The sequence below is a fragment of the Musca vetustissima genome, unplaced genomic scaffold (genome assembly GCF_032173495.1).
Source record: "Musca vetustissima isolate MV318-11 ecotype Yass unplaced genomic scaffold, APGP_CSIRO_Mvet_v1 utg11918, whole genome shotgun sequence".
Classification (NCBI taxonomy): domain Eukaryota; kingdom Metazoa; phylum Arthropoda; class Insecta; order Diptera; family Muscidae; genus Musca; species Musca vetustissima.
In genome coordinates, this window is record NW_026877911.1 from 87,177 (window position 1) to 98,860 (window position 11,684).

An 11,684-nucleotide genomic window follows, 5' to 3' on the forward strand; every position below is an offset into this window, starting at 1 on the left:
GGGTCGCCTTAACTTCTCGCTGGCCTTTTGTGTGACCAAAGTGTTTATTTTCTATGGAATTTTTTCTGGTCGGGTTGGTGTGTGTGTGTGTTGGTGTCTTGACTTTCCCGCAGGCATTTTGCAACATTTTATGCTGTTCAAAGGGTTAACTTTTAGGTTGTATTTTTTTTTTTTTTTTTTTTTGGTTTCCAAAGAAATTGCAGTAATTCAGTTTTTGTTGTTGTTGTTTTTGTAGTTTTCCAACAAAAGATAAGACTTTGAAAATTGCTTTGCTGATGGGGTAAATGGCATTTTAGTGATGGTATTGTAAAATTTTTGTTAGATATCATAAAAAAGAAGAAGAAGCTGACTATATGACGGAGGGGTGTAGTGTATTATTTTTATAATGCTTTTAAGACCTGATAATAAAGCAAAGTTTTACAATAATGGAAAAAAAAATTTTTTTTTAATTAAATCAAGTTTCTTATTAATGGTTACTTATTAATTTTTCTCTCTCTCTCTCTCTCTCTCTCTCTCTCTCTCTTTCTAGGTAATTATCTCTTTTTCTGCCGAACTTTAAAATTCATTGTACAGACGTAAGTAAAATATCTCAGACAGATTTTATTTTTATTTATTTATTTTGCAAAGCTGTGGAATGTGGGAAAAATGACCACAAAATCATTCTGCATCCATCCATCGCTCTTACGTACGTCCATTCCGCATTATTCTGCATTTCCTGTTCTTAATGAGCTACGAACTCAATCGTTAGCCAACAATAGTTACAGGGAGGAAAGAAATGAAAAGGCAAAAAAAAACTATTAGAAAAAAAAACATAAAATCTGTAGAAGATTCTCCAAAATACCTTTTCTTTATTAAATATTTAAAAAAAAAAATATGTAAATTTTTATAAAAAAAAAATTCGATATTAAGGCAAACCGATACAAAAGACTTAAGACACAAGCGTGGGCAAAATATATTTTTTTTATTTTTTTACGTCATATGGTTTCTTATATACTCTCAAGTGAATTTTTTTATCAAATAAAAATATTTATTTTATTTTCCAAACAAAAGACTTAAGACACAAACGTGGAAAATATATTTTTATACCCTTCACCACACTGTGGTACAGGGTATTAAGTCTTTGTGCATATGTTTGTAACAGGCAAAAGGAAACGAGATAGACACATGGTTCCCTTTGAGAATATGCATAGAATCACTTTCTAAGTCGATTTATGCATGTCCGTCCGTCCGTCTGTCTGTCTGTGCATGTTAAATTGTAAACAAAGTACAGATCGCATTTATGACCCGAATTGGATGAAATTTGGCATAGGTCACTTATTCGGCCCAAGGACGATCCCTATTGAAATTGGGAAAAATCGGTTCAGATTTAGATATAGCTCCCATATATATATTTTACCGATTTAATGTAAACGGTCCCTATATATCTTTCGATTTGCACGAAATTTGGTACAGCCTAATCATTTAGGTCTATAATGATGTATGCCAAGTTTCGAGAAAATCGGTCCAGATTTAGATATAGCTCCCATATATAGTTCTGTCCGATTTTATGTGAATGGTGCACCAAAGTCCATAAATGTCTTTCGATCTGCACAAAAATTGGCATAGCGTACTGTGTTGCGCCTGAAGTGATGTGTGCCATGTTTCGTGAAAATCGGTTCAGATTTAGATATAGCTCCCATATATATTTTCGTCCGATTTAAGGTAAATGGTGCACCAAATTCCTATATTTCTTTCGATTTGCACGATATTTGGTACAGCGTACTGAATAGAACCTGTAGTGATGTCTGCTAAGATTCGTTAAAATCGGTTCAGATTTAGATATAGCTCCCGTATATATTTTCGGCCGATTTAAGTTAAATGGTGCGCCAAAGTCCCTATATATCCTTCGATCTGCACAAAATTTGGCATAGCGTTCTGAATTAGGTCTAAAATGGTGTGTGTCAAGTTTCGTGAAAATCGGTTCAGATTTAGATATATCTCCCATATATAGTTTCGTCCGATTTTATGTAAATGGTGCACCAAAGTCCCTAAATATCTTTCGATTTTCACGAAATTTGGCACAGCATACTGACTTGAGCCTAGAATGATGTGTGCTAAATTTCGTGAAAATCGGTTTAGATTTATATATAGCTCCCATATATATTTTCGTCCGATTTAAGGTAAATATTGTACCAAAGTCCCTATATATCTTTCGATTTGCACGAAATTTGGCACAGGGTAATGATTTAGGTATTAAATGATGTGTGTTAAATTTCTTCAAAATCGGTTCAGATTTAGATATAGCTCACATATATAGTTTCGTCCGATTTAAGGTAAATGGTGCCTCAAAGTCCCTAAATGTCTTTCGATTTGCACGAAATTTGACACAGCGGACTGAATTGAGCCTATAATGATGTGTGCTAAGTTTCGTAAAAATCGGTTCAGATTTAGATATAGCTCCCATATATTTTCATCCGATTTAAGGTAAATGGTGTACCAAAGTCCCTATATATCTTTCGATTTGCATGAAATTTGGTACAGCGTACTGAATTAAGCCTAGAATGATGTGTGCTTAGTTTCGTGAAAATCGGTTCAGATTTAGATATAGCTCTTATATATATTTTCGTCCGATTTAAGGTAAATGGTGCACCAAAGTCCCTATATATCCTTCGATTTGCACGAAATTTGGCACAGGGTAATGATTTAGGTATAAAATGATGTGTGTTAAATTTCTTCAAAATCGGTTCAGATTTAGATATAGCTCCCATATATATTTTCGTCCGATTTAAGGTAAATGGTGCACCAAAGTCCCTATATATCTTTCAATTTGCATGAAATTTGGCATAGCGTACTGAATTGAGCCTAGAACGATGTGTGTTAAATTTCATGAAAATCGGTTCAGATTTAGATATAGCTCCCATATATATTTTCGTCCGATTTAAGGTAAATGGTGCAGCAAAGTCCCTATATATCTTTCGATTTGCATGAAATTTGTCATAGCGTAATGAATTAAGTCTATAATGATGTCTGCTTAGTTTCGTGAAAATCGGTCCAGATTTAGATATAGCTCCCATATATATTTTCGTCCGATTTTAGGTAAATGGTGCACCAAAGTCCCTATATACCTCTCGATTTGCACGAAATTTGTCATAGCGTACTGAATTAGGTTCAGAATGATGTGTGCCAAGTTTGGAGAAAATCGGTTCAGATTTAGATATAGCTCTTATATATATTTTCGTCCGATTTAATGTTAATGGTGCACCAAAGTCCCTATATACCTCTCGATTTGCACGAAATTTTGTATAACGCACTGAATTAAGTCTAGAATGATGTGTGCTAAGTTTCGTGAAAATCGGTTCAGTTTTACACATAGCTCCTATATATACTTTCATCGTTTCACGTTTTGTTCTATCGAAAAACCGACGTCTGTTACGATACATATGCAGAATATACCCAAAGTGGTGAAGGGTATCATAGAGTCGGCCCAGTCCGACTTTACTATTTTCTTTACTGGTTTTTATTTTTATTTTTGTTTTTATAATTTAAAAAAAAAATGATTTTTCTTGTTTTCCAAACAAAAGACTTAAGACACAAACCTTGAAGGAGAATTTTTTTTCTAAATTTTTTTTAAAATTTTTTTTTTCTAAAAAATCGACTTTTTCCTGAGTAAGTTTTTTTTTATCACGTGACAGATGTTTTTTTTTCTTCTTCTTCTTAAATTTAAGAAATGTTTACATTGTTGCAAAAACAAAAGACTTAAGACCGAAACAGGCAATCTGTGAAATATGTCATTATCAACTATTTAGAGGCGTATGGGAAATTGTTTCCTTTTTTCATCTCATCATCCTTGGCTGTCACATTTTCGAAATTTCAATAATTTCCGATTACAAAGAGAGGTTACCATTTTCCGTGTCATTCAAATGTCACGTCCACGTCCATTGACCGTGACACTAAGGAGTTTAAAAGGAATTAAATTTTTTTCTTTGGATTTTTTTTTCAGTTTTTTATTTCTAATACCTCTCAGTTAATTATAGACAAATATTTTTCTTAGAGAATTTCCATTGATTTGTTAGAGAGGGGAGGGGAGTGGAGGAGAAGTACGAACAAGAAAATATCTGTTGTGTTTGGCCGGTTCCACCTGTTCTATGGTTATGGGTTTTGGAAAATAATCTCTGCTAGAAATGTTAGCTGCTGCTGCTGTTGTGCTTGCTTTCAGACAGCTGTAAAGAAAATTGCCAATAGAAAAAAAAAACTCGAAACTTTTTTCATAGCTACTGCAGCTATTGAAGAGTAGCAAACCAATTTCTTTTTTCGAATTTTTTTCTACTTCTTCTTCTTCTTCTTCTGTTTTTTTTTTTTTTCTTTTTTTCTTGTAAACCATACAACTTGTCTAACAACATAATCATCATCCATTTTTTCTCCATTTGAACAATTGTTGTTGTTGTGGCAATTTGGTTTTAATAAAGTCAAGCTGGAGCTCTAAGTTACAACATGTTGTTGTTGTTGAACGCCTGTTGTCTCCTGTTACCAATGTTAGCTGAAAAAGAAAATAAAGATTTAATCTTCAAGAAGCAGATTTGGTTTCCAGTTCTGCCCAAGCCAGTAAATTGCCCAGGATGATGATTAGCTTTTCATAGAGGTGTTGTTGTTGTTGTGCTGTATGATTTTTTGAGTTGCTGGCATTCTAACAACATCATCTTCTTCAGCTGCAAACAGCTCAGCTCAGTTGCAACAGCAAAATCCAGATGATGCTCTTAATTTAGCCGCGCTAAGCATACAAATGTTGCCACTTAAAAAATTTTAATAGCAAACGGAACGCCTTGGCCTGACATTCGGGATGACTGACTGACTAACTGACTGCCTCGTAAAGGCAGCTGTGTGAGTGACGGACTGGCTAACTGACGGCCTGATGTGTTGTAAAAAACCAAATCTGTGGGTCTTCAAACCAATCCCGGCAGTAAAGCACAATTGCTTTTTTGCTCTTCGATGACTTGTTGACTAATGATATAGCCCCAATGCCAGTGGTTGCATGCTCCCATTACAAGGTTTCAGAAAACAAGAACCAACAACAACAATAACAAAAAACTCCACAAAGAATGCCAGAATTGTTTGTAAGGTAGCATAGTCAGCCGGTATTACCTGCCCGGGAATTCTTTTAGATTTCTCTTGGCTTCACTGCTTGGGTTTGATATGGCCTGGCCAGGGCAGTTGGTTTTCCTATACAAATAACGGCATATAATTTACTTGACTGTGATACTCGTTATTCAATAATAATGGTATTTAATGGCAGTAGCCGAAGCCAATACACACACACAGACACACACACACACCTAGGCAAAGCCAGAACAACACCAAGCACCAAGATGCATCTAAGATGCTGCCAAGATCGCATAGAGTGTTGAACATGATTTAAGAATTGCAGAGGCTAGAAAACCATATATTTACACATGATCCGAATCCCATACCCCCTTCCCTCAACCCCCAGGCCTTCTCCTCAACCTCAAGCATTCCTCAGCCATTTCATTTCAAGACAATTAAGGCCAAATATTCCATACCAACACCCATCTGCCCAAAAAAAGGCCTTTGGCCACAAATTGTTGTAATCCAAAATAAGGAGGAGAACAAGAAGAAGAAGAAAACCCAACAACAACAAATAGCTAAAACAAAAAAAAGATCATGGTAATGTAATACCCCCCTTTGCAAGGAAGCTGGAAACAAATTATTCCTCATTACCCCCCTCCACTTTCCCGCTGGTTTCCATTCAACCACATTTGAGGAAATTCAAGGAGAGCTTGGCATGAGATCTTTGTTAATTACAACAAGTGAAAAAGCGTTAAGTTCGGCCGGGCCGAACTTTGGATACCCTCCACCATTGTTATACTGACAGATACATGCAATGAAAATATAGGGAACATACCAAAAAGTGGGCACATGCCGATAATACCGATTTATGTAAACCATTATGTACATTAAATACAAACTTCGGCAATTTTTAATGGGGATTTTTCCTAAAATCTGTATGATCCAAAAAGTGGACTGATATTTATAACGCATTGTAGAGTATGAAATCCTCAAACTACTGTAATTTAGATTACAAAGTTATATGAGGTAATGATTACATAGTGTAGGAAATAGTGAATATTTGGGGATATCATCATATGAGGGCTATGCCTAATTAATGACCGGTATATGCCAATTTTGAACCAAATATTTTAATTGTTTATCTCAATTCTTTCCTTCAGGAGGTATCACGATATTGAGGATATGCCTAAATGTCTGCCGATATATTTCATTATTATCATGTTTGAGTTTTTTTATCACAATATCTTTAGAAGGCGGAATGCTTACAACAGATGGCTAAATAGTCTTTGACTATTCCCCGTAACGACTACCCAACCGCAACACACGGAACAAATCAGTAAACTATTTTAATATAAAAAAGGGGGTTATATGGGGACTACCCCTAAAAAGCGGTGAATATTAATAATTTTTGGTGGGGAGATTTGTTACCATATACGACTACTAATTACCAAATTTCAGCGAATTCGGTTGAAAAACGCGCTCAAGAACCTCAAAATATCGAAAAACGGGGGTACCCTTATATGGGGGCTACCCGAAAAAATTGACCTATATTTATAATTTTTTGTGAAGAGATTTGCTACCCAATAAGAACTCAAATTACTAAATTACAGTCAATTAGGTGAAAAAATCCGGCCAAAACCCCCCAAAAACTGGAAATTGGGAGGTACCCTTATATGGGGGCTACCAGAAAAAGTGGACCTATATTTATAGTTTTTAGAGGGGAAATTTGGTACCCAATAAGAACCCCATGTACCAAATTTCAGCGAATTCGGTTGAAAACCGCGCTCAAGATCCCTAAAATACCGAATATTGGGGGGTACCCTTATATGGGGGCCACCCGAAAAAATTGACCTATATTTATAATTTTTAGTACAAAGATTTGCTACCCAATAAGAACTCAAAGTACCGAATTTCAGCCAATTCGGTGAAAAACTACGGTCAGAACCCCCCAAAAACTGGATATGGGGAGGTACCCTTATATGGGGGCTACCAGAAAAAGTGGACCTATATATATAATTTTTAGTAGGGATATTTGGTACCCAATAAGAACCCAATGTACCAAATTTCAGCTAATTCGGTTGAAAAACGCGCTCAAGAACCTCAAAATACCGAAAATTAGGAGGTACCGTTATATGGGGGCTACCAGAAAAATGGACCTACACTAATAATTTTTTGTGGAGGCATTTAGTACCCAATAAGAACCCAATGTACCAAATTTCAGCGAATTCGGTTGAAAAACACGCTTAAGAACTTCAAAATACCGAAAAATGGGAGGTACCCTTATATGGGAGCTATGCCTAAACGTGGACCGATATAGCCCATCATCGAACTTGACCTGCCTGCAGACAAAAGACGACTCTATGCAAAATTTTGGGGCTCTATCTCAATTCGTTTAGACGCTAGAGTGATTACAACAGACAGACAGACAGACAGACGGACAGACGGACATGCTTAGATCGTCATAGAATTTTACGCTGATCAAGAATATATATACTTTATAGGGTCGGAAATGATTATTTCGATGCGTTACAAACGGAAAAACAAAACTAATATACCCTCCATACTATGGTGGAGGGTATAAAAAAATGATAGATAATTTGTCTTAATTTATTATTTATTGAGTCTTTATTTTTTAAATCCCAAAATTAGTTCCTTATTCCTCCTTTTACACTCACCTCAAAAAAAAATTATTAATGGATTAAAAAAAATTAAAAAAAAAATTCTTAAAAAAATAATAATTTTTTTTTGGTATATCCACAATCCCCTTATACCCAGTACTTTAAAAAATATCAAAAAAAAAAATAAAAAATATTCAAAAAAATCAAAAATTCAAAAACATTCACAATGCCCTTAAATCAATATTAAAAAAATTCAAAAAAAAAAAAGAAAAAATAAAAAAATAAATTATAAATAAAATTAAAAAGCATTGTTTTTTATAAACGACCCATCTAACGTTACAGACATACCATATCAAATTTCCAAAATAAATCGTATTTAAATTACAATAAAGTTTAAACAAAAAAAGAAAGGCCATAAGATAAAATAAAATAAAAAAAACAAAACTCATTTACATACCGAGATGACAATAAATTGTCTCACAAACATTTTAAAACATCAAATCAATTGTTAGAATTGGAATATATGCTTAAAATGTAAATTTATTTAACAAAAACATCACAAATCAATGAATTAAAACAAAAGACTTAAGAAACAAACTCGTCACACAATGGCTTTAAGAGAAATTCATGTAAACACACCAGCAACAGCAAAAGACTTAAGACAAAAGCACAAGGGCTAAAACAACACTCTCCATCTCTCTGAAAAACACACACTCTCTCTCTCTCTCCCACACTACCTACCTCACTCCATCACTCTCAGGATTTTATTAGACAACATTTCCGACAATATTTCTCAGAGAGCAACTCTCTCTCTCTCACCCCCTCTCATGACTCTCCGAGACATGAAATTTCTTCTCTAGATGGGAAGAACATCTCCACACAAATAGGTGGACATCAGAAGCGGATATCTAGTATATAGAAGGACACTTAAACCCAATTCAGCAAAGTTTTTCTTGGGGAATCCCTAAATTCAGCTACAATTTTCTTCTGGCAAACTTAATTCAGCAACATTTTCTGAACAAAATCTTCAATTCAGCAACAATTTTTCTTTAGGAATATTCATTTCATCACCGCTTTTTGGTAAAAAATATATATTCAGCAAGTTTTTTTATAGAAAGATTCAATTCAGCTACATTTAATGTAGTCAAATATTGTTCAACAATGGCTTATCTTAGAGTAACGCCAAAATCAGCACGGGGTTTCTTTAGAAAAACTGCAAGTTAGCTAAGTTTTTTTAAAGGAAACACCAATTCAGCTACATTTTCCTACCGAAAAACTCAATTCAGCAAAGAAAAACTCAATTCAGATAAATTTTTATTTAGAAAAAATCAATTCAGCAGAATTTTTGAGGCAAAAAATTCAATTCAGCTACTTTTTGTGGGCGAAAAAATCTATTTAGCAAAATTTTTCTACAAAAATATTCAATTCATCAAGATTTTTCTTTAGAAAAATTAAAAATTAATTTAAAAACTACGGTTTTCTTTGCAAACACATAATTCAGCAATGTTTTCTTACTAAAAAAATCTATTCAGCTATGTTTTATTTTTGAAAACCACAATTCAGCTAAGAATTTCTTCGAAAAAACTCAATTCAGCTAAATTTTACTTCAGAAAACTACAATTCAGCCAGGGATTTCTTCGAAAACACTAATTCAGCACAATTTCCTTATGAAAAAACTTAATTCAGCACAATTTCCTGATTGGAAAACTCAATAAAGCTAAGATTTTCACTCAAAACACACAATTCAGCTAAGGGTTTCTATCGAAAATCGCAATTCAGCACAATTTCCTTATTGAAAAACTCAATTCAGTTATGTTTATAATTCGAAAATCACAATTCAGCAAAGATCTTAATTCAGCACAATTTCCCGATTGGAAAACTCAATTAAGCTAAGATTTTCACTCAAAACACACAATTCAGCTAAGGTTTTCTATCGAAAATCACAATTCAGCTATGATTTTATATCTAAAATTGCAATTCAGCAAGCACATTCCTTTGAAAATCCTAATTCAGCTGAGATTTACTACCGCAAACCTCAATTCAGCATAGATTTTCTTCCGAAAACCACAATTCAGCACAATTTCCTGGTTGGAAACCACAATTCAGCTAAGTTTTTCATTCGAAAACCACAATTCAGCTAAGAATTCCATCTGAAAACCACAATGTTTCGATTGAAAACCACAATTCAGCTAAGTGTTTCATTCAAAAACTACAATTCAGCTAAAATTTTCTATCGAAAACTACTATTAAGCAGAATTTTCTGGTTGGAAACCAAAATTAAGCTAGGCTTTACTTTCGAAAACGACAATTCAGCAAAGATTTTCGACAAAAAAACGCATACAATGCAGTTAAAAATATCTTAGAAAATCCTCAATTCAGCACAATTTTCCGATTAAAAACCTCAATTCATCTATTTTTCTCATTCGAAAACGATAATTCAGCTAAGATTTTCTTTGGAAAATCCCAATTCAGCTAAGTTTCTCTTTTAAAAATTTCAATTCAGCTACAATTTTGTGTAGAAAATCTCAATTCAGCTACAATTTTCTTTTGAAAACCACAGTTCAGCAAAGTTTTTTGTTTGAAAATCACAATTCAGCTAAGTTTCTCTTTCAAAAAAGCAATTCAGCGACATTTTTGAGTAGAAAATCCCAATTCAGCTAAGTTTTATTTTAAAAAATTCAATTAAGCTACATTTTTGTGTAGAAAATCCCAATTCAGCTAAGATTCCCTTTCGAAAACCACAATTCAGCTAATTTTCCCTTTCGAAACCGCAATTCAGCTACATTTTTGTGTAGAAAATCTCAATTTAGCTAAGTTTCCCTTTTAAAATTTTCAATTCAGCTAAGTTTTTTGTTTGAAATCCTCAATTCAGCTAAGTTTCCCTTTCAAAAAAAGCAATTCAGCGACATTTTTGTATAGAAAATCCCAATTCAGCTAAGTTTCCCTTTTAAAAATTTCAATTCAGCTACATTTTTGTGTAGAAAATCCCAATTCAGCTAAGATTCCCTTTCGAAAACCACGATTCAGCTAAGTTTCCCTTTCACAAAAGCAATTCAGCGACAATTTTGTATAGAAAATCCCAATTCAGCTAAGTTTACCTTTTAAAATTTCCAATTCAGCTACATTTTTTGTTTGAAAATCACAATTCAGTCAAGTTTCCCTTTCGAAACAGCAATTCAGCTACGTCTTCGTGTAGAAAATCTCAATTCAGCTAAGTTTCCCTTTTAAAAAATTTCAATTCAGCTAAGTTTTTTTTGTTTGAAAACCACAATTCAGTAGAGTTTAATAGATCATTTTCCATTTCCCCAAAATAACGGTATTTTTCTTCAATTAAAAAAAAATAGCCCTTTGTTTGAAAACTCATTAAAGACCATCAAAACCATTCATGACCAATCATTGCCCTTAATTCCCTTTTTGTCTTCTTCTTCTTCTTTCCATTTCAATAATGGAAAGTCATAAATAAAAATTACATTTCCTCGCCTAACGATTTCACTTCCTAGATAGCGAAGTGCGTCTTCTTCTTCTTTGTCATCTCACCCAACCAATCAGCAGCATCGTCATGATCAGACAAGAACAATAACAACTGCAACAAAAGAATTCCACATATAATAATTCATAGTAATTAACTTTATTATTAACTCCATTTGTTTGATATCTCTCACACTCATTCACTCTCTCTCTCTCTCTTTCTTTGTCTCCCCATCATTACAGACTCGAATCAATTGATTACTGGCGACACCGACACCTTGCGGAGTTCGCTCGAGCCAAACTGGACAGAATCTAAGACTGGCTGCAAAAGGCATTCTCTGCTGCTTCTTCTTGGAGTTTTCATAAAAGGTAAGTTGGTAATGCAGCTGCAATGGTCCCCAGGGTCCCCAAGACCCTTTCCATTAGAAAAGCCATCAAATCGAAATTTTCTGCCGGGAAACTATTAAAGGGCGCCATCCATGGCCATTAAAGAAGCCTCATCACCTATGGGGAGGGGAAAACAAATCATTGAACTGC